The sequence below is a fragment of the Lissotriton vulgaris genome, chromosome 1_1 (genome assembly GCF_964263255.1).
Source record: "Lissotriton vulgaris chromosome 1_1, aLisVul1.2, whole genome shotgun sequence".
Lineage (NCBI taxonomy): Eukaryota > Metazoa > Chordata > Amphibia > Caudata > Salamandridae > Lissotriton > Lissotriton vulgaris.
In genome coordinates this window covers 1,889,570,065-1,889,595,445 of record NC_141685.1, presented here as the reverse complement: position 1 = coordinate 1,889,595,445, position 25,381 = coordinate 1,889,570,065, and positions in this window count along the sequence as shown.

Below are 25,381 nucleotides of genomic sequence, written 5' to 3'. Positions count from 1 at the left end.
GTTCTGGTGTCAACTGCTATGCTAATGCAGTTGTTAATGTTCTCTTTTCACTAGAGACTTTAAAAGAACAGATTGTGATCAATTCGGAACAAAGTTTATGCTGTTTGTTGAATTCTGTGTTAGATAAATGTAGTGCTGATAGAACGAGAGTAGAAAGTGTGTCTGAAATTCGTTTTCTGTTAGACGAATGTTCAGGTCAAACAGAATTCTCTGAAATTATTCAGCAGGATTGTCAGGAGTTTTTAATGTATATGCTTGATGTATTGCAAGATGAGGGTGTAGATTAGATTATCTATTTGGCCTTTCTTATCTATGGCAGCATGACTGCGAGAACTGTAGGCTATCAAGTACTACCAGTGTAGACTCAGAAAGATTTATATATTTAACTTTGCCTGACAGTAAATCAGTATCCTTCAATAAGCTAGTAAAGGCAGCCGATCAAAACATGGAGTGTAGCCAATGTAAGTCTGCAATGCTGTCCACGTTAATTTTACGAAGTTATGGCCAGTATGTCATTTTAATGTTCCAACGATGTAGGCCTGATGGAACTAAATTGACAACTTTAATTAATAATTTTGTGGCTTCGCAGTTGTCAATATCAGGAAGGACTTTTATAACTACTGCAATTATATATCATAACGGTCCTTCAACTAATTCAGGACATTATACAGCTTATTTAAAATCTGGAAACGGCTGGTCATTCTGCAATGATTCTGTTTTAACTTTCAAAAAAAGATTGCCTTTCCACCTTCAAAATTCTTACCTGGTGTTCTTACAGCCAAAATTTTAGGAAAGGAAGCTTGGGATTTGTTTAGAGGAATTTCCAGAGGTTCTAATGGCTCCTACTGTATATGGCCTTGTGGATAATTGTAGTACAGAGCGAAAACTGTTTGTTTTTATAAGCTAAGTCAAGCAGCAGATCCAAATAAGGAGTAGAGGAAATGTAAGTCTGCAATGCTGTCCATATTTTTTATGGAAACCTATGGGTGAAATGTCATTTTACAATTTGAACTACATAAACTGGATGAAAAAAAGTTGTTAAGTCTAATTAAACATTTTTGGGCTACACAGTCATCGATTTCAGGAAGAACATTTGCAACTGCAGCTATTATATATTATGATGGTCCTTTGACAACATCTGAATATAAAAAAGGCTAGTCTTTCAGCAAACATTACTAATTGAGTACGAAGCAATGTTGCCTTTTGACTTGATTACTGAAGTGAGAATTTAGGGTAGGTAATTGGAGTATAATGATTCTAGGTGTTGCTGTAATTTAGTGTGCTGTTTTAAATTGCTTTGTATGTCTCAGTTTTCTTAAAACAATGGAGTTTATCTTTCAGAAAGTGGCGGGCAGAAAATAGTAACAGCACAACAGAGTATAAGCTGTTCATAGGACATCCTTTGACGTCATAGAAAGTAAGTTACTTTGGAGGAGTTCTTATTTCTGCTTAGTTATATTATTTGGGTTTTTTAAACACAATCATTTTGATTGTGTTTTTTTTTCCCCGCTGTTATATGATGAATACCTTCAACTCACTGTTTTCAGTGAAATTTGATATTTTCTGTTAACAGCAAAAATAAACCATTAAATATGTTTAATTAATTTTCTACTTTGAATTGTGATTTATAATATGTATTCATTTTGTCTCATGCTCACTCTTTTTTTACTACCTTGTATTAATTTAATTTTTTTTGTTCTTTCTTACACAGATTAAAAGTATAAAAATTATAATTGACTACGTTAATGACAATTATAAGGTAAGTGTTTAGTACTCTTTACGTTACATGTCTATCAGATTTAACTTTTATTAGTTCCACTGCTTCATTTCTTTAACCCTTAGTTTCCTGCCTTTGCTAATTCCTTCATTTCTTTTTCTATTACTTATTTATACTACTCTTTTCACTCCTTTTATCAGTCCCTCTTTCAACAGTAACTGTGTGTTACTCCCTCTATTTGTCTTTCTTTTCACATTACTCTCTGTTTATTTACTCGTCTTTTTAAAAAAAATAAAAAATTTTAGTTCGCTCCCGGTTCGCGTACCGGAACGCTAACCGGGAAGCGAATCAAAAGAAATAGAGGATGCTAGAGTGCTAAACATTCTAGCATTTTTTTTTAAAAGGGAAGGTAGTTCTGAAAAGAACTTTTTTTAAATAATTTTTGTTGTTTTATATTTTTTTTGGTTTTTTTGGAGGAAGGGGAAACAAAAATGATTCACTTCAAAGGGCTCAACAGGAGCAACAAAAAAAAAATGTACTTTCTTGGACGTTTTGGACATTGATGATGTTCATATGCTCTATTTATTAGAGTAACACTCCTCTCTCCACATGAAATTAATTTGCCACAAGCTATACATGTCAATTTCATCTGCCCAAAGATCTTTTGGAGATTTGGGACCGTTTCCCTTGCCTCTGATTCAGTTATTGCTAGTTCATTGGTGGATGTATTGGCCGGTCGGGGGTTATCCACCAAATCTCTAATTTGTGCAGCACTATAATTAATCGGGTGCCACCTCTCCATGTGTCGATGCATGGTATGATTACCATAACTATATTTTTTTCGGTCCCTCTGGAGAGTTTATCGTGGCAGATGAGGCAGGTAACGTACCTGGCATTTACTTTCTTTTCATGTGGAGGAAAAGAAAAAAATTGCCAAATAAAATTTTCTTTAACATGGGACGTCCTTGGCATTTCTTTCAAAAACCCCCTTGTCCCTTGCTCCTGTTCCTCGTCTTCCTCTTCTTCCTCCTCTTGTTGGAAGATGACCTGGCCAGTTGGTCCTCTCTTCTTTGGTGGTGGTGGAGGTGGTGGGGATCCACCAGCTGCAGCTACTACAAATGCCATGACTAAGCAAGCAAAAACAGGTCTTTCTCTCATAAAAATGAAAGTCGGAGTGAGGAAAAAAGGTGGGACTTTCATCATTTGGGAAAAAAAAATGTTCTAAACCAATGAAAAGTGTTTATTTTACGTCATATGATCAAGCGTTCCATCATTAGGAAACTAAAAGTAAAATGAACCAATGAAAAGTTTTATGAACTAGTCACATGACCTGTTATGCTTACGTTACGCGCTCCGCACCGCGCCTCGGATCGTTTCCGGGGCTCTGCGTTTCGCACCTTGTTTCGCGTTCCAGAACGCTTCCGGGTGCGCTAATGCGGCACGTCATAAGGCGCATTACGCAGTAACGCGATACGTTGCGATTACGCAACGCGTCACGATGTGGCTTTCTAACGCGGTACTTGCACTAACGGAACGTTTACCGGTTCGCGGACCGGCAGCGAAACAAGAAAAAATAATTTAAACTATAATATAAATTGAATTAAAAAAATATAATACAAAAATATATAAAATATATTTGTGAATTAGAATAAGAATATATTTTACAGCTATAGATATTAGCTTTTAAAAAACCAATGAAATTCACTGAAAAAACCATAGGTTATAGACCATATATAGTTAGGGATTAGCATTTACAAAACCTTGAAAATTCACTGAAAAAAACAGTGGTTATAGACCATATATAGTTAGGGATTAGCATTTACAAAACCTTAAGTTACTCGCACAAAACCGTAGAAATTCGCATATATAGTTAGTTGCAATAACTATATATCGCGCACCCGCAATCCACTGCTGATCATGTCACATATTACATCATTCATGACATGGTCAGTGACATCACTGATGACATCACTGATGACATCTCAAATGACATCACTGATGACATCACTGATGACATCTCAAATGACATCACTGATGACATCTCAAATGACATCACTGATGACATCTCAAATGACATCACTGATGACATCACTGATGACATCTCATTTGACATTACTGATCACATCACTGATGACATCATTCATGCGATTATACGATGAACCTCTTCAGACTCTAATATAACCTTAGATACACTCAGTGTAAACAGACACTCCCAGACTGTCACTCATCCATGGAATTACTCACACACCTAGTCAGTCATGCAAAGAATCAATCACACCTCCATTTCCTCAACTATACAGTTATACACACATTACTTATTCAAACATATACTAACACATATTTACTCTCTTATACAATCCCTGATACAAGTTCACAATGATACATACAGCCACTCACACATTCACTGGCTCTTATGCACAGTTATTTATATATGTCAACTCTCACATGTACTGTGTTTTACATATGTACTTACTTTGACATGTAGCACTGAGATATCCATTCACTCATGCACACAGTCAACTGCCCATACAGCTGTTTCCACATGCACTTTTGAACCCATACATCTAGTGAATCAACTGCTCACACATCTATGCACAGAGTCATACACCTCCCAGCCACCGACACACACACTCAGTCTCCCATACAAATACTTGGGCAACCAATCAATAACCCATATAGTTACTCATATAGCTACTGATCAACACATGCAGCAGTTTACAGAACAACAGACATAATGATGCACAAATTAAGACAGTTTAGTCACTAACCCATGCACTCAGTGAGACACATTTAATCACTTACTCATACAGTCAGTCATGCACCTACTAAATCCTTCATCCAGACACTTATACATCCACTCATTCTTCAATATGTAAGACATATTTTAACTTTACAGAAACATACAGTCACTGGATGTTGTCATCAGTGATGTCATCAGTGATGGCATTTCAGATGTCATCAGTGATGTCACTGACCATGTCATGAATGATGTAATATGTGACATGATCAGCAGTGGATTGCGGGTGCGCGATATATAGTTATTGCAACTAACTATATATGCGAATTTCTATGGTTTTGTGCGAGTAAATTAAGGTTTTGTAAATGCTAATCCCTAACTATATATGGTCTATAACCAATGTTTTTTTCAGTGAAAAAAAATATATATATCTATATATATATATATATATATATATATATATATATATATATATATATATATATATATATATATATATATATATATATATATATATATATAGATATATATATATATATACCAAGGTGTATTGAAGAATGAGTAGGTGTATCAGTGTCTGAATGGATGATTTAGTAGGTTTGTGACTACTGTATAAGTGAGTGAATAATAGTGTCTTACTGAATGCATGTGTTAGTGACTAAACTGTGTGAATGTCTGTATCAGTCTGTCAGTTGGTGTGTAAGTGGCCGCATAGGTTGGTGAGTAGCTACATGAGTGTCTATATGGGGTACTGATTGGTTGTATGAGTGCCTGAGTGTCTGCGTGGGTCGGTGGGGGGGTGACTCTGTCCATAGATGTGTGAGTAGGTGATTCACTGGGTGTATGGGCTCAAGAGTACAACTGTGAAGGGCTGTATGAGTGGGTGAGTGTGTGTGTATGGTTGTGTTGGTGAGTGAATGGATGTCTCAGTGGTACATGTGTGAGTAACTACATATGTGAAAGGCATTATATGTGAGTGTTGAAGTATATAAATGAATATATGTGAGAGTGAGTGATTGTGAGAGTGGTTGTATGGATGAGTGTGTACTTGTATCAGTGATTGTAATAGAGAGTAAGTATGTGTTAGGAGCTGTATGAATAAGTGAGGTGGTGTGTGTATAACTGTATAGGTGAATACATTGGAGTGTGATTGATTCTTTGCATGACTGACTAGGTGTGTGAGCAACTCTATGGATGAGTGGTGGTGTGTGAGTGTCTGTATAGGTGTATGAGTGCATTTGATACTGCTGTATTGATGAGTGACTGCATGCTTGAGTGACTGTATGGGTGAATAAGTGAATGTGTGTGTAGACCTAGGAATCAGTGAGTGGGTATGTAGTAACTGGTAGTGGTGTGTCTGTGGTTTCGTAAAGGGTAGTCTGTATTTTAGAGTGGGTGTATCAAAGGTTATATTATGGTGTGAGGAGGTGCATCAGATTATCATGTGGATGATGTCATCAGTGATGTTATCAGTGATGTCATTTGAGATGTCATCGGTGATGTCACTGACCATGTCATGAATGATGTAATATGTCACGTCATCCGCAGTGCATTGCGGGGGCGCGAGTTATAGTTAGCTCAACTAACTAAAACAACTGAATTTCTCTGGTTTTGTACCAATGAAATGTCTAACTAACTATAACGTCCCTGAAACCTGTTGTTTTTTCAGTGAATTACAAAGGTTATTTAAATGCTAATTTCTAACTATAACGTCATTGAAACCTATGGTTTCTTCAGTGAATTTCAAAGGTTATTTAAATGCTAATTTCTAACGATAACGTTCCTGAAACCTATGTTTTTTTCAGTGAATTTCAAAGTTGTTTTAAATGCTAATTCCTAACTATAAAGTCCCTGAAACCTATGGTTTTTTTCAGTGAATTTGAAAGGTTTCCTATATGCTAATTTATGACTATGCCTACAGAGGTAAGACATGCAGAAAGAGGAAGAAAAGCACAGAAAAAATAAAGAGAAATTCAGAAAGAGGCAGCAGAAGTCCAGAAAGACGAAGAAAGGTGCAGAAAGAAGCAAGAGATATGCAGAAAGAACCAACAGTGATGCAGAAAGAGGCCTTGTTGCAAAGTCGTCCTGTGCCCCCAACTTTTTGCTGACTGGTACTGGTGGTAACTGAGTCTAATTAACCAGGACCGAAGCTAGTGTTATGCTGAAAGACACTTAGAATACAGTGAAAATACCCCCATACACTAGGGTACACTATGGATTAGCGTACCACTGTGATTGGCATGACCTTCCCTGTAAGGCCCTAGTACATAATAGGGCAGGAGGTTTAAACCTACCTCTATGTCAGAGGTGCAGAAAGAGGCAAGAGAAGTAAGGAAAGAAGCAACAGAGGTGCAGAAATAGGCAAGAGAGGTGCAGAAAGAAGCAAGTCAAGTACAGAACGAGGCAAGAGAGGTGCAGAAAGAGGCAACAGAGGTGCAGAAAGAGGCAGGATGTGTTCAGAAAGAAGGAAGAGAAGTGCAGAAAGATGCGAGACAATTGCTCAAAGAAGCAACAGAGGTGTAGAAAGAAGCAAGAGAAGTGCAGAAAGAATCAATGAGCTACAGAAAGAAGCAAGAGAAGTGCAGAAAGAACCAACAGAGGTATATAAAGAGGCAAGAGAGGTGCAGAAACAGGCAGGAAAGGTGCAGAAAGAGGAAACAGGGGTGCAGAAAGAGGCAAGAAAGGTGCAGAAAGAGAAAAGAGGGATACAGAAAGAAGCAAGTGGGTGCAAAAAGAAGCAAGAGCAGTACAGAAGGAACCAACAGAGGTGCAAAAAGAGGCAAGCAGAGTGCAGAAAGAGGTAGGAGAGGTACACAAAGAGGGAAAAGAGGTACAGAAAGAGGCAGGAGGGGTGCAGAAACAAGCAAGAGAAGTGCAGAAAGAGGCAATGAAATTGCTGGGAGAAGCAACAGAGGTGTAGAAAGAAGCAAGAGAAGTGGAGAAAAGTTAGGTGCAGAAAGAAGCAAGATCAGTGCAGAAAGAACCAACAGAGGTGTAGAAAGAAGCACGAGAAGTACAGAAAGAAGCAAGTGAGGCACAGAAAGAGACATGAGAGGTGCAGAAAGAGGCAAGGGAGTTGCAGAAGGGGGCAAGAGAAGTGCAGAAAGAGGCAAGTGAGGTGCAGAAAGAAGCAAGATCAGTGAAGAAGGAACCAACAGAGGAGTAGAAAGAAGCAAGAGAGGTGCAGAAAGAGGCAAGTGAGGAACAGAAAGAAGCAAGATCAGTGAAGAAGGAACCAACAGAGGTGTAGAAAGAAACAATGGTGCAGAAAGAGGCAAGGTGAGGTGCCGAAGGGGGCAAGAGAAGTGCAGAAAGAGGCAAGCGAAATGCAGAAATAAGACAGTGAGGTACAGAAAGGGAAGAAAGGAGCAGAAAGAAGCAAGAGAAAAGCAGAGAGGGGCAAGAGGGGCACAGAAAGGAGGTTTTTGCACCGTTAGTACCAGTTTAACACCCACATTTTGCAATAAGTAACACGTGACATGACCATTGCAGCTTTGCAAAGAGTCTTCCACCACGCTGTAACACATGACGCTGCATTTTTGGGAACATTAGAGCCATTTGAGCTAGAAACAAGGCTTTTTTGTCCAAATCTGCAGATTAGGCACCGGATTATGGAATATTTGGCAAATGCAGAAAATGTTTAATTATGTGAAAATTGGTGCAGCCGAACAGTCACATAATTCCAGTGACCCTGTTCATACCTCCAAATAGGTTCAGAAGTGCTCCTCAGTGGTTCCTTCTCTTATTGTGTCTCATTGAGTTTATAATTTAGCTTCTAAGGAAATGAGGAAGACTAACCTTGAGGTTACCATTCCTTAACACAGAATACAATAACACATAATTACTCTCCAAAACACGTAATCCCACTCCACATATTTCCTATACACTAAATACCACATACTTTCTGTTTGCATAATTTCACTACACAACATAACATATAATTCCACTACACACAACATACATCCACTCTACATCATTAGTAAAAAACTTTAATATTTACAACTCCAATAGCTCTAACTCTCACAAATGCGAAACCTATTACATTGCAAATGCTTCTTTAACTAGTAGTCCGATTGGAGAGTGGTGGAGAAAGGGTGATGGGCCTCTGACCAGCGCTCAGGAATTCTGCTGCGTAGGACTTACAGGAGGTACCAGGAGGGCTTCATAGCCCCAAAGGCCCTCAGGAGTAAAGTGGACTTCATCCCCCAACCCGTAGTCTGCCAAGGGGCATGTTGGCAGAGTGGTGGAGAAAGGGGACGTGATCTCTGAAGACGTCTTATCAAACCCCCTGTGTGAGACTTACTGGAGGTAACAAGAGTGGTAGTTGGCCCTAAGGACATCCTTGGGGGCCAAGTACCCCTCCTATTACCTCCAGTAAGTCCCACACAGCAGTATTGCTAAGTTCTCATAGCAGACCATGCCTCATTTGCCCACCACTCCCTGGCGTGCTCTTAGATGGGGATTGAAGTCCCCTTCGCTGCTTGGGGTCCATTGCGGCCAACTAGCCTACCTCTTACCTCCAGTAAGCCCCAAACATTGGGATTGCTGAGAAGTGGACAAAAGCCTCCCCTCCCAACATGTAAATAGGCCTGGGAAGGTGGTGGTACCCGGGGGCGCGGGTCCAAAGCGGACCCCGTATTTCAATAAACAGTGCCCTGGGTAGGTGGTGGTCCGTGGGGCAGTATGGGGGAGGCTCAAACCCCCTTCACTAATTAATTGACAAAGCACTGGGGAGGTGGTGTCCCTGGGCCTTGGAGGGGTCCGCAAGGCCCCCTGCCCTTTTAGAATAAACACCCAGGGATGTGGGATCCCTGCAGGCCCTCACATACATGATAAAATTTGCCCCCAGGACCTGGCCCACCTGGGGGCTTATAGGAACACAAAGAGCGGGAGCCCAAACTTTGGGTTTTTTGTGTGCTTTTTTGGCAGTTTTCGTGCACCCAGCACGAATTTGGCTGATTTTTTTTTTTTTAAATGCTTCTTTTGGCCCTGGGGTCTTTGTGGAACCCCCTGAGCAGGCCAGGGTGGTCAGGGTGTTTCAACCCTGCCCCTTTTCTTGTTTCTCTTTTCTTTTACTGATTTCTTGTGACTCAGTTTTACCGAGTCACAAGATGGCTGCCAACACATTCTGGTTTGGAGTGTTGACAGCCAATCAGAATTAAGCTCATGCTCGGGAGGGTTTGTGAATCCTCCACGGTGCTGTTATATATACATTTTTCTTTTTTTTATTTCTCAACAACTACTGAACGGATTTACACCATTTAAAAAAGCATGCTTTCTGGACCAAGACCTCCTGTTTAGCCAAATGTGGTGGAATTTCATTCAGCAGTTCGGGCTGTAGTTTTGTCTAAAGTTTCCTATGGAAATTAACATGGGTAAAACGTGTTTTGGGACGCCCCCCCTCTTTTTTCTCGGCCCCTGCTTGACGAATCACCCCCAAACTTTCAAGACAGGAGCTGACCTGAGCTGGTCATTAGTTTTGAAAATTTTGTGAAGATTCAAACAAATTGCCACCAAAGATATTGGTAAAAGAAAAAACGCTTTTTGAAAAGAAACAAGGTCCTAACTATAACTACCTACTGCCAGTAGGTAAAATATATATATATATATATATATATATATATATATATATATATATATATATATATATATTCAATGAAAAAACCATAGGTTATAGGCCATATATAGTTAGGAATTAGCATTTACAAAACCTTATTTTACTCGCATAAAACCATTGAAATTCCATATATAGTTAGCTAACTATAAGCGCTAACTATATATCGCGCACCCGCAATCCACTGCTGATGATGTCACATATTACATCATTCATGACATGGTCAGTGACATCACTGATGACATCACTGATCACAACATCCAGTGATTGTATGTGTCTGTAAAGTTTAAATATGTTTCACATATTGAAGAATGAGTGGATGTATAAGTGTCTGGATGAAGAATTTAGTAGGTGCATGACTGACTGTATGAGTGAGTGATTAAATGTGTCTCACTGAGTACATGGGTTAGTGACTAAACTGTCTTAATTCGTGCATCAGTATGTTTGTTGTTGTGTAAGCTGCTGCATGTGTTGATCAGTAGCTATAAGAGTGGCCATATGGGTTATTGATTGGTTGCCCAACTATTTGAATGGGAGGCTGAGTGTGTGTGTGGGTGGCTGGGAGGTGCGTGACTCTGTGCATAGATGTGTAAGCAGTTGATTCACTAGGAGTATGAGTTCAAGAGTGCATGTGGAAACAGCTATATGGGCGGTTGACTGTGCATGGGTGTGTTGGTAAGTGAATGGATTTCTCATTGCTACATGTGCAAGTAAGTACGTATGTAAAACACAATACATGTGAGAGTTGAGATATATAAATAACTGAACATAAGAGCCAGTGAATGTGTGAGTGGCTGTATCGATCACTGTGAGCTTGTATCAGGGATTATATAAGAGAGTAAATATGTGTTATTATATGTTTGAATAAGTAAGATGTGTATAACTGTATAGTTGAGGAAATGGAGGTGTGATTGATTCTTTGCATGACTGACTAGGTGTGTGAGTAACTCCATGGATGAGTGACAGTCTGTGAGTGTCTGTTTATACTGAGTGTATGTAAGGTTATATTAGAGTCTGAAGAGGTTCATTGTATTATCACATGAGTGATGTGATCAGTGATGACAAATGAGATGTCATCAGTGATGTCATTTGAGTTGTCATCAGTGATGTCATTTGAGATGTCATCATTGATATCATTTGAGTTGTCATCAGTGATGTCATTTGAGATGTCATCAGTGATGTCATCAGTGATGTCACTGACCATGTCATGAATGATGTAATATGTGACATCATCAGCAGTGGATTGCGGGTGCGCGATATATAGTTAGCGCTTATAGTTAGCTAACTATATATGGAATTTCAATGGTTTTATGCGAGTAAAATAAGGTTTTGTAAATGCTAATTCCTAACTATATATGGCCTATAACCTATGGTTTTTTCATTGAATTTTCAAGGTTTTGTAAATGCAAATTCCTAACTATATATCCACTATAACCTATGGTTTTTTCTGTGAATTTCATTGGTTTTTTAATAGCAAATATGAAAAGCTTTAAAATGTCAAGTACGTGATAGATAAAAACATTTTCGTATTTATGCACGCTGATGTGCTTTGAACGCTGCCCCCCCCCCCCTCCCCTCTTTTGCCTTTGTTAGTACTCTCTCTTTGCAGATACAGAAGGGTAGTTAACGCAGGCCTTTACCCCCGTTGTAATCCGTCGTACCTCCTTGTCTCTCCATTTGATTGATTGTTGTCCAAGCATTTACTGTTTTAGAATTGGTTCTCTTTGGATCATTCTCTATTTACAAACAAGCACAAAGTCGCAATACTCTGTTTAGTCTTTGCAGATAGTGAAAAATCGTGTAAAAAAATAAAAGTAATCGAGCAAAATCAGTAGGCCACTAATTGGATCTCTTTTTGACCTCGCTAAAATAGAAATATTAGGAACAACCCTTCTTGAGAAATACGAAAATAGTGAGATGAACTGAGCTCCACACCATGAGGGCTGCAAGACAGCTCGGCTCTATCACCCATCCCGCACAAAATAATGACAAACCCTATGCAAATATTAAAAATATAGACAACACACCAGCAAAGAAACAGGGTAAAACATTTTATTAAAAAACTATTTACATAACGTTGGTTTATAAGATGATGTCAGTAGTGGACCGATGTGTGAATAGATCGAAAACAGCACAAGGCTCCAAGATCCGGATAGCAAGCTCCTGGATGTTGGGTGCCATAGTTTAGAGTTCTGAATTTCAGCCTTTTTCAATGCCTGTGCTTTGTTGAATCAAAATGGCGGCTTGACACAAAGCTGACTCAAGCGTTGCTACTGATGCTATGCAGACCAAAACTGGTTTTCAGTTTGTACATTTTTCTAGATTTTTCAATCCAAGTTTGGTTGACTTTGTAGAACGATGGCTTCAGATTTTCAACATACGATGTGGTGGTGCTGACTGGGAGGGGGCGCTTCGCTCCTGCCCCCTCCCCAAGTAAGATTTTCATACGTGAAAGTACGTTAATGGTTTTGGTCCCCGAGATGCTTCGATGTCACTACCATTCTCAAATAGCATAAGTTCTAGATGTTGGGTGCCATAGTTAAGAGTTCTGAGCAGCGCTTGTAACACTGTCTGAAGCTTATTTCCACCTACTGCAGCTTCACTATTCTCAAAGTAAGTGAGTGTCGTTTGTGGACCTGACTGCATTAGAAAACAATGTGATATGTTACCTTCCTAAACAGCTTGACGGAGGCCCCTGAGGGGCGCTGTGATGGCCATGGACTCGGAGAAGACGCTTGGCTCCGACACCCTCCCCAAGTCTTATAGCACTGGTGTAGCCTGAGATCGCCCCGGACATAGGCGGCCGGCTCCCGGGGTCCGGCGGTACTTTTTGCCTTTTGATGACTCTTCAATTCTGGACCTTGTCCCACAATCCGTTTGACCTGAAGACAAGCTGTAGTGGGGCGCCCCTTTATCGTTTTAGTTGCCATTCCGCCCGCTTTTGCTACACTGTGCCTCTTCCGCCATTCAGCTGTTTTCCGCCCGCTCTTGCGACTACAGCGTCTCGCTCACCATGTAGTTGAGATGCGCCCGCTCTTGCGGTGCAGCGATAGGCGGCTGCCACAGGACTCTCAAAATGGCGGCCGTCTCTTCGGTTTTGGGCCTGGTCCACTAAAATGGCCCTGGGACACCTTGGAACTCGGACGCTTGTCTGCTAGGGCTTGGGTCCCATTCTCGAAAAGCGTCCCCTCAGCCGTGAAGATTCTACAAAAGTCTTGGGGGCCTCCGACTCCCGCAGGCTTCTGGTGGGGAGCGGCTGCCATGATTGCTCGTGGAATGGCCACGACGGAGCTACGAAATGGTAGTGGTCTCATGCTGACGCCAGCTTTAGTCTGAAACATCCAGAAACACTGTAGACTACCAATTCGATCAGTTCCGGTAGCGCCCCAACATGACCCGGAAGAGAAGAACTTGCCCTCCCCTCTTTGACTGATGGTTCTTGTTGCCTGTCCCCTCTGTTGTCATTTAACAGAACTTTTTGGACTGCTGAAAGGGGTTGTGTTCTGAACGCTGGTTGGTGGAGACATTTAGACTATATTCTTGACCTACGTTGTCGCGTAATGCGTTTTATGACACGCCGCGTTAGCGCACCCGGAAGTGATCCGAGGCGCGGCGCGCAGCGCGTAACGTAAGCATAACAGGTCATGTGACTTGTTAATAAAACTTTTCATTGGTTCATTTTACTTTTGTTAATTTAATGATGAAAAGCTTGGTCATATGACCTAAAAATTACGCTTTTTATTATTTTCGAACAATATTTTTTTTTCAAACATATGTTATAATATTCCAAGCTAATGTACTTTCCCGGAAAATTTACAACTGTCTGGCAAGTAAAATATATTCCTTTTTCGAGAAAAAGGGCGTTTCTTCCTTCCATGACGGAGCCGTTGAGTAAAAGAGATTCGGCCTGCTGTCTTAGTCGCCGATACGCCTGATTATCAGATTCTTATCGATCACTTTATGTTGCAGACATGAAAAACACAACTGCCCTTGACCATTTATCTTTACTGCGTTCCTACATATTATACCTTTTATCCGTCATGTAATTGGACTGCTTTATTTCACTTGCCTTTTACTGATTCGAAAACAGTCACTAAAAGTAAAAACTTTACAAATGAAAATACTACTACCGTGTTTTGTTTTAAAAACCTTTATTGTGAAAATGTCAGTATACAAATACGGGCCTATAACCACGTGGGCCGGCCACGGAGCAAACTCAAATCGTATATGATGAGGAGACATTTACACTGTAGAAGAACGTAACGAGCGGGCCATTAGGTGACAAGAACAAAGGTGTCTAACAGTTGCGGAATCGGTGGACGTACATTTTGTAATTAAAATACGACAGGGCCACTTACAATAACATTTTCTAGATATACATTTGCGGGCAAAGAGTTACGAGTCCCATTTATACCGGCGCCATTTTGGGCGAGGCCGGGCAGGTCCAAGATATAGTCAAAATGTCTCCACCAACCATCGGCCAGACCAGAACCCCTTTCGGCCCTTTATGCTACAAGATGGTGTCTTCCATTCAGAAAATATTGGTGGCAGCATTTTGAAAGGAAACAGAAACAGCCGTTCTCCTAGTGAGTTTCACATTGTTACATTTAGGAAGAATGTTGAAGAGTAGTATGTGGAAAATCTGAAGCCATTTTTCTACAAACTCTCAATCAGACTTGGATGGAAAAAAAAACCTGAAGAATGTACAAACTGAAAACCAATTTTTGTCTGTATAGCACCAACAGTAACGCTTGAGTCAGCTTTGTGTCAAGCCGCCATTTTCATTCAATCAATAGCGTCCCCCTGCACACATTCAGGGACCTGGTCGTGTCTTTAGATGAAACGCATTGTAGGAAAAGAAGCAGAAAGGAAAAGGAAAAAAGTTCCGCCGGACCTAGTGAAGCTGCAGCAGGTGCAAATAAGCTTCAGACAGTCTTACAAGCACTGCTCAGAACTCTCAACTGAGGCACTCAACATCCAGGACTTGCCATTCGGATCTTAGCGCCTTGTATTTTTGTTTTGTTTTTGATGGAGGGGAAAGAACAAAAAACAGACATTGAAAACGGCTCAACTGGAGAAAAAAAAAAATTACTTCTTGGGTGCATTAGGGCATTTATGATTTTCGAATGCCGTATTCATCAGGTTGATGCTCATGTTGCCATAGGACAGCATAGCACCACAGTGTATACAAGTTAACTTCATATGTTCAGATGAGGCAGGTGGCATATTTAGCATTCACCTTCTTTGATCCAGGAGGGATGGAGAAAAACTGCCAGATGAAACTTGAAACTTGGCCATCCAGATCTCGGCGCGTTCATTCATTCAATAGCGTCCCCCTGCACACATTCAGGGACCTGGTCGTGTCTTCAGAAGAAACGCATTGTAGGAAAAGAAGCACAAAGGAAAAGGCAACAAGTTCCGCCGGACCTAGTGAAGCTGCAGCAGGTGCAAATAAGCTTCAGACAGTTCTACAAGCACTGCTCAGAAATCTCAACTGAGGCACTCAACATCCAGGACTTGCCATTCGGATCTTGGCGCCTTGTGCTGGTTCCGACCTATTCACACATCAGTCCACTACTGACATCACCTCATAAGCCAACGGGGCACCCCACGCCATCTTTCGGCGCAGCATTGTAGGATGGCCACACCAGTGCAGCCACTTGCTGGACACCACCTCGGTGCCATCCGGATCTCAGCGCGTTCGAGTCACTGTGCCGGAAGACTAACCGGAACTCAGCTGAACACGCCGTCTTTCGGCGCAGCATTGTAGGATGGCCACACCAGTACGGCAATTTGCTGGACACCACCTCGGCGCCATCCGGATCTCGGCGCGTTCGAGTCACTGTACCGCAACAGTGACCGCAATTCTGCTGGACACGCCGTCTTTCGGCGCAGCATTGTAGGATGGCCACACCAGTGCGGCAATTTGCTGGACACCACCTCGGTGCCATCCGGATCTCGACGCGTTGTGCTGCCTTCGGCCTATTCGCACATCGGTCCGCTACTGACGCCGCCTCACGTGCCAACGGATTTTCTACGCTTTTTGTAGCCCTATGCCGCAGAACAGGTCATGTGACTTGTTTATAAAACTTTTCATTGGTTCATTTTACTTTTGGTTTCCTAAAGATGGAAGGCTTGGTCATATGACCTAAAAATAACACTTTTCATTGGTTTAGAACATTTTTTTTCCCAAACGATGAAAGCCCCACCTTGTTTCTGGATCATTCAGACTGAAGCTGGCGTCAGCATGAGAGCACCACCATCTCGTGGCTCCGTCGTGGTCATTCCGCGAGCAATCATGGCAGCCGCTCCCCACCGGAAGCCTGCGGGAGTCGGGGGCCCCCAAGACTTTTATACAATCTTCACGGCTGAGGGGACGCTTTTCGAGAATGGAGCCCAAGCCCTAGCAGGCAAGCGTCCGACTTCCAAGGTGTCCCAGGGCCATTTCAGTGGACCAGGCCCAAAACCGAAGAGCCGTCCGCCATTTTGACAGCCATGTGGCAGCCGCCTATCGCTGCACTGCAAGAGTGGGAGCAACTCCACAACATGGTGAGCGAGACGCAACTCAGCTAGATGGCCGCCACCTGGGGAGGCCCGTTCACGCCGCCTCCCCCCCCCCCCCCGGGCCGCCGCACGCCAATTTTCGGAGCAGCATTGTAGGATACCAAAACCAGTGCGGCAGTTTACTGGACATCACCTGGGTGCCTGTCGTACATGTTGTGTCAGCCATGTGACACTGGACACAGACCGCTACTGACGAGGCCTCCCCCCGCACCACCCGGGACGCCCCACGCTGTTTTTCTGTGCTGCATTGTAGGATCCCTAAACCAGTGCGGCACCCAGGCGACATCACCTGGGTGCCGTCCAGAACTCTGCACGTTGTGCTGCCTTGGGACTATTCGCACAACAGACCGCTACTGACGAGGCCTCCCCCCGCCCCACCCGGGACGCCCCACGCCAATTTTCGGAGCAGCATTGTAGGATCCCTAAACCAGTGCGGCACCCAGGCGACATCACCTGGGTGCCGTCCAGAACTCTGCACGTTGTGCTGCCTTGGGACTATTCGCACAAAAGACAGCTTCTAACCATTGTTGCTTTTTGTGTTAATAAATGTTTAAATGTTTTTAGTTTTTGTTCTGTTCATTATCGTTAAAAGTTAATAAAGTTTTATAACCTTACTTTGTTGGACTGTTATCTATTTTTTGAAAAACGGGTGAATGGGGCCTTGAATCGGGTTATTGTCATGTGTGGGCTTTGGAAGTGTGCTGCTGCAGGATCGGACATTTCAAACTCAAATGCACGTTCTTTTTCTTACCTTTCCGAAGCATGGAGCGCAATAGCAAGCAGAGAAAGGGTGATGCACGTGTTGAACACTACCTGACCTGGCAAGTTGCTGGCAGTGCCCCCCCGCCCGCTCCTGAAAGAGGGCACACACACACCGCCGCCCCGAGTACTTCAGAAATCTTTAAAAGACCATGCGCTTGTTCATGAGGCTTAAATGGTTTATCACCTCTTCTAGAACCCCTACTTCGACCCTCTGACGTTTCATGGAAAAATTACCATGTAACACAATACCAAGCCCTATCAGCTGAAACCCCCAAGGAATCGTGGGGCATATTAGCAAGGGGGTTTATCTCCGCTTTTTTGGCTTTAAAAACCATGAAAGCGGAGATAAAATTATTTCCCTATTATCAAGCTGTCGCTAACACCAGTTAGTGACACCTAAAAGGAGATAGCGACCATCTTGGGCCCGGCTTTGCATGTCAGTGATACTTATCACTAATGACATGCAAAGTGGCGTGCCAAGATGTTAGCGACTGGAAACAGTCCCTAACATCGCTACCTTCTATTACCAACTTTTGGAGATATTCGCACTAAGCGCGAATATCTCCAAAAGCTAACACCTGCCCTGAGCAGGTCTTAGCCATGTTATCCAATGGGAGGTGGATAACATGGCTAAGAGCATTAGGTCGATAATACATGAATATCGCTGACTTTTCTGCGATAATAGCAAGGTTTATCTGCGATAAAAATCGCCGATGTGCGGCGATAATTTTTGTCTCTAAACAAGTTATAGACAAAAATTATCGCTAGTTGTTAGTAATATGCCCCCGGGTTTTTGCTTGCAGAAATCGGGAGGCGGGAGACTAGCACTGAAATCAGTACTCACACGCCTGAATCAGGAGAATTGGCATGTCTGAATTCTCTACAGCTGGGGCCATAAACTACATCCGCAGGGGTAGGTGATAGCCTGGGACCAGCCTGGCATCTAAAATGGCTGCCGTGCACGACAAAATTGTGGCATTCGAAAAAAGGCAAGATGGCGCAGCCGCTGGAAGAGATATATCAACATATATCAGCCTCCTCAGCCACCCTCAGGAAACATAGGGGATTAGGATATGTCTCCCGCACCCCCTTATACCTAGTACTTTAATTAACGAAGCACAAAATGGCGAATTCCCGTTTCGCTACCAGTTTGCGGCCCAGTTCGCGGCCCGTGAAGCGCTTCTACCGTGAAAAATCATTTTTTTTTTATTTTCCCCACGGGACCCTTTAATAACCCCAACAACATTCCTAGGGGGTCAAGAGGGGGATACCTTGCCCCCTTTCATTAAATTCCCCCTTAGTTTTTCACCTTTTCTTCTCTCTCGATCCTACCGAGAGACAAGATGGCGGCCGCTCCGGACTGTCACGCAGCAAAAAAAAAAAAAAAGCTCACGCACAGCCGCTGGAAGAGATGTATCAACATATATCAGCCTCCTCACCCACCCTCAGGAAACATAGGGGATTAGGATACGTCTCCCGTACCCACTTATAACTAGTAATTTAATTTACGAAGCACAAAATGGCGAATTCCCGTTTCGCTACCAGTTCGCGGCCGCGCTTCTACCGTGAAAAATCATTTTTTTTTTATTTTCCCCACGGGACCCTTTAATAACCCCAACAACATTCCTAGGAGGTCAAGAGGGGGATACCTTGCCCCCTTTCATTAAATTCCCCCTTCGTTTTCCACCTCTTCTTCTCTCTCGATCCTACCGAGAGACAAGATGGCGTCCGCTCCGGACTGTTTAGAATGTTGACAGACACCGGAGAGCCAATCAGCTTTCTGCGCGCAAAGTTCCGATAAGCGAAAAGTAAGCGGACCGGATCGCTGCCCAGAGCGCTGTTACAGATATATATCTTGGTTTGAACGTTAATTTCTCAAAAACTACTGGAGCACATATATTGAGACCTAGCAAAGGCACATCGGGCTAACAGTCCCTACAATTTTGCCAAGTTTCGTGCAAATCCATTCAGCCGTTCGAGCTAAAAGTGAGTCCAACCGCCCTATGGAAAACTCAATGCAAAAAACGCGTTTTGGGACCCCCCTTTTTTCTCAGCCCCCCCTTGACGAACCCCCCCCAAATTTCCAGGAGCTGCTCAGAAACAAAATGTGCCATTTTCCTGAAAATTTCAGCCAATTCCGTCCACAAACGCCAAAGTTATTAGGCATAGAATTTTCAAAAGTCCCAAAGAGAAAAAATCCTAACTATATATACCTACTGGCGACCGCCAGTAGGTAATATATATATATATATATATATATATATATATATACACATATATATATATACATATATATATATATATATATATATATATATATATATATATATATATATATATATATATATATATATATATATAATATATATATATATATATATATATATATATATATATATATATATATATATATATATATTCTCCACCAAAGCAATCCTCAGGCTCTATGCGCTCAACTGTGGGTGCTCTGCAAAGGGGCCGGATCAGGGCCCAATCAACAATTTTCTCACCAAGGATGCGGCACTCAGCGTTTGTAAGTTTTAAACAGCTTGTACTTTATTTCTCCAGCTCGGACCAACGCGTTTCAGCCATCACAGGCTTTGTTCACGGTAAGTGAGCTTTTTTCTATGTCCACTATTTATCCCAATTTAGACATTTATGGTGCATTATGGGACTAGTAGTTAGTTATGTTACAATTGAAATTTGCAAATTGCAGATTGCAACGTATAATCTTATTATTTACAGTTCTTACTACACACGCTCTGCTTTACGCGCACATCATGTTTAAGGTCTCATGTTATCATCATATGTAGACATTATCTCGTGTGTTGGGTGTAGTACCCATTTCCAACATGGCATTGTTCTCATTAACCATTGATAATCTCCCGACATATATCATCTCTCGCTACTCCTAGCATGAATAACAATTCTAATGGAGATTTGTGTCAGTATATCAATTGTCAAACATTAGTCTTTTATCTGGGTATAGTACCCTATGGTACAATGTTCGATATACAGTCTGCATATTGATTGAGTCAATGTTATTGATTATTCCAGATGTACATAAAGTTCCTCATCGAAATTCATCCCTCTGGGCATCTTGGTTTTTAGTCTGATGATGAATTTGGATTCGATTTGACGTAGTTTGCGTAATCTATTGCCTCCTCGTTCTCCCAGGTTGACCATGTGTATCCCAAAATACGACATTGCTTTCCAGTCTCCTTTCTGACATGATATCATGTGTTTTGCTGTCGCATAGGCCAAGTCTTTGTTCTTCACTGCTCTAATGTGCTCTAATATTCGTTTTTTTAAAGCACAACTTGTACTTCCAATGTAGCATGATCCACATTTGCACTGTATCACATAGACCACATATGTGGAGGAGCAAGTGATTTGTCCTTCAATAGGCGTTTTTTTGCCATCTGGTTCATCGTAGGCATTTTTGTTCAAGCCAATTTTGCATGCTTTACAAGCATTACATTTTCGGAATCCATTTCGTTGATCTGTTAGCCAATTATTTGTTTTTGCAGGTTTCTTGGATTTAAAATGGCTATTTACCAATTGATCCTTCAGAGATGAAGGTTTTTTATAACTCATCTTTGGTCCCGTACCTACAATTTTTCTCAGATCTAGATCTCCAGAGATTAGATGCCAGTATTTTTGAATCTTACTCTTAATGATGCCACTCTCTTTACTGAATGTTGTCACACATCTTGGTGCTTCATCTGACTTGTCTGTTACTCTTTTTGTAGACATAATCATAGATCTTGTTTTTAGTTCAACTTTTTTCTTGCTTTTTTCAAGTATTCTCTTACTATATCCTCTCGATCTCAGTCTTTCTGTGGTTTCCATGATTTTGTTTTCAGCATTCTGTTCTTTGGAGCAATTTCTTTTCATGCGAATGAATTCGCCATATGGGATACTAGCTAATAAAGGTTGTGGATGAAAGCTAGTCCCATGGAGGATACTATTGGTGGCTGTATGCTTACTGAAAAGCGTGGTTTGTAATTGTTCATTTTCTACATACACCTTGATATCAAGGAAGTCAATTTCTTTTCCACTGATGGTATGAGTGAACTGTAGCCCAATATCATTTTTGCACAGTTTTTCAAATTATACCCCAAAGTCATTTTCCGTGCCATTCCAAATTAAAAACAGGTCGTCAATATATCGAACCCACAGTATTATTTTCTCCAGATCTGTTTGGTTTGTGGGATCCCATGCAAAGGCTTTCTCCCACCACCCCATAATCACATTAGCGTAGTTGGGTGAAAATGAAATCCCCATTGCAGTTCCGCACTCTTGTTTGTACAATTGACTGTCAAATAAGAATACATTGTTCGTTAAACATAACTCAATCATATTCATTAGCATCTCTGTGTGTCTACGTTCTCCAAAGTTCCGCTGCTTTAGAAAGTAGCTGCATGCCCCTAAACCAATGTCATGTTTTATCGAAGTATACAGTGAAACTGCATCAATCGTAATCAATAGGTAGTTCTCATTCCAAGCAATGTCATTCAGTATCCTTAAAAAGTCCCCAGTGTCTTTGATGTATGAACTCATACTTTTTGCAATAGGTGCTAGGAAGAGAGCTACGTACTGTGAAATGTTTTCGTAGAGGCTTTGACATGATGCCACAATTGGTCTGCCAGGTGGATTTATAAGAGTTTTATGAATTTTCGGCAGAAAATAAATTGTGGGGATTACTGGGTGCTCATTCATTAGAAATTTCTTTTCTTCTTCATCTAGTAATCCGTCTTGTTGCCATTTGTGTATCAATCCATTTAGTTGCAGCGTCATTTGATTAATCGGATTCGTTTGTAATTTGGAGTAATTGTCTCGGTTGTCCAGTTGTCTTTTGGCTTCTTGTACATAGTCTGTGGTGTTCATTAGGACGATGTTTCCCCCTTTGTCCGCCGGCTTTATCGTGAGGTTGATGTCATCATTCAAAGTTTTGATAGCTTGTCTTTCTCTTTGAGTGAGATTTTCTCTTTTGTTTCCTTTTCTTTTTGCAGTGAGTTTTTCAATCTCCTCAACTACAGCTTCTGAGAACATATCAATCCTGTTGCCAGGAGACAAAATAGGACAAAATCTTGATTTTCTCTTTAGACCGCTTTTGACTCTTCGGTCAGTTCTGATGTTTAAATCTTCTAACAACTGTGTACCCGAGATTTCAGATGTTTCTGATGTTTCTGGTTCATAGAGGAGTCCGAATATATTCTGGAGATCAGGTAATTCTTCAATCTGCCAGTTCGGATTCGTGTCTGATGATTCTCCATTCTCTGTGTTCAACGTCACTTTAGGGCGCTTTGCATGAAATTTCGCCAGTTTGAGTTTGCGAATATATTTGTATAGGTCTATTCTAGTTTCTGTTGGGTTGAAGTGTTTTTCGGGGCAAAATGAAAGACCTTTATTTAACAGTGTTTTGTCTTCTTCTGTTAGTCTATGCTCCGATAGATTTATTATCAGGTTTTCTATTTCCGATTTCTCAGAGGATATGTCTTTTTCTCCTTTTCTTTTGGCTCGTCTGGTTTTCCTTGTGGTCCCGTAGCGGGGTTTTTTCCTCTTCCTCTGGGCTGGTATGATCCTCTTCCGCGGCCTCCTCCTCTGGACAAGGATTTGCTGGAGAAATAAAGTACAGGCTGTTTAAAACTTACAAACGCTGAGTGCCGCATCCTTGGTGAGAAAAAAAAAAAAATATATATAGAGTCTGCCATCTAGCCCCACTATAACATTCAGCAGAGCTAGAAACATGGGAGCTGTGTTAGATCCTAGCAGCCCTGAAATAAGAACTAAACCCAATTGGTTAAAACCCAAAGATGGTTTCTATAAATGCTCATCTTGTCGAGCGTGCAAGTTCGGGGTGAACACAACAGAATACTGCACTCCATTCAGTCCCACACCACACAAGATAATGGGAAACTACAACTGTAAAACAGAATTTGCAGTATACGTTCTCACTTGTACCTGTGGGCTCAATTATATCGGAAGCACAAAGCTACAGGTACATGAGAGAATCCTTCAACATCTACGTGCCATCTTGCATAGTGATCCCAATTACCCAGTGGCGCGCCACTTCAAACAAGTTCATGGTAACAATTTATCTTGTTTAAAATATTATGTGGTATCTGCTGTACCTAAACTACGCAGAGGAGGGAATAGAGAGGCTTTGCTTAGGAGATTAGAGACCAAATTTATCCTTAACTTCGATAGCAAATGCCCAAATGGTCTGAATAACACCGAGGACATGTACACGTGCTTGTAAATAGGTATTCTGTGTGTTGCCCAGAGCAGTGTGTTTGATATCGTACAGATTTCCTCGAGTTTGCTTTCTGGTCTGATCCTAGATATTGTATTTTTTTGAGTGTGTTGGTATTGGTAAATTCCGTGGTCAAAATAAGAATGTTCAGTGATCCGGGACAAACTTTTTATAATGGTGATTAATTGTGGGTTTCACTTATTTATACTTTGGCAGAGATAGTGTAATATAGGGAAGGCATGTTGTGGCTGTATATATGAAAAAAAGTGTTAAACTTGGAACGTGTTCTAAGGTTATAGGGTGACTTTTAAACACAAGCTGGTGCCACCCCTTAACATATTTCACTCTGTGTTATTCAGTGTCATATCTCAGCCGGAGTAGGGTTGCAAAATGCATTTTTATTTTGTAACCTTTTTATATTCATTACGTACACTTAACAAATTTGCACATTTTATATTTGTAGAATAATTGTTATGATTAGCTCTGCTATGCACTTTATCTTCTTTGCACATTCCTTCCAAACTAAAATCACAGGTCTGTTAGTGATTACATGCATTTATGCAGCTACAATGAATTTTTGCACTTTTTATATGTGTATTTGGATTTATCCAGGAATTTTTAGATTGCCAAAATGAAGTCTTTTTTTGGAATAAGATTGTAATTTCAAAATGTATTATCTTTGTTAACATCAGCCGATAACATTATAATTTTCCGTTACGATGGGAAATGCGGTGGGTGTTCTTTACAAATATGAATTTTGGCACTAATGAGTATTCAAATGACATTGATGGTATTCGAATCATGTAGTCTGTTTACTATGTTTTTCATTAACTTTTGAAACATGTGACTTTGGTGGGAAGGGCATATCACTTAAAATGGCGAAAATCATTCACAGCCTTTATGTGAACAAGGGCGCCAAAGCCCGAAACGCGTCATCTGTTGACTGCTGCTAGGTTGTAAATAAACATCTTGCCTGAGAAAAGAAGTGGTTCGTTTCTCTTTCTTCGCCGCCGAGGCTTTGGTGGAAGTGGAAGGAGTGCTTTCTTTGCGATATATGTATATATATATATATAGATATATATATATATATATCTATATATATATATATATATATCAAAGACGCGTTTCGCAGCCTCTCGCCGCTTGTTCACTCGACAAATGTTTGTACTGTGGGAAACTTTTTAGTGACAGTGCTCATTTTTTGCAGTGTTTCACGTGATCATAGTCTCAAGGGAGATGGTAAACAGACTTGCGTTATTGTTTCAATATTTCTTAGTGCATGAATATATAATTAGTGAAATACATACAAGTGTTGTAGTTTTATCATATTAAGCAAAAATAGCTTTTATATATATATATATATATATATATATATATATATATATGTCTGAGCAAGGAGCGCAAGCGCTTTGATGAGGGCTCACCACAGCGGCCCGAGCCTCCGGCTTCTTTGTGGCACCCACTGCAAAGTTGCGATTCCCTCTTGGTTAAAAAAGAAAAGTCCGACGCGTTTCGGGGCCTAAACACGCCCCTTATTCATGGACTGAAGAAAGGAAATCACCATGCTCGCCTTAGCTGATCAAACACGTTTTATTTGATCAATGGGCGTCGTCCGCCCTGAGTGGGAGGAGTTAGCAGCGCCAGGATCTGTGGGAGTTGTAGTCCTGTAAGGTGAGCATTTTGTTAAACCCTTGAGTAGGTTGGCATTCCTTGTTTTGTTAACTGTCC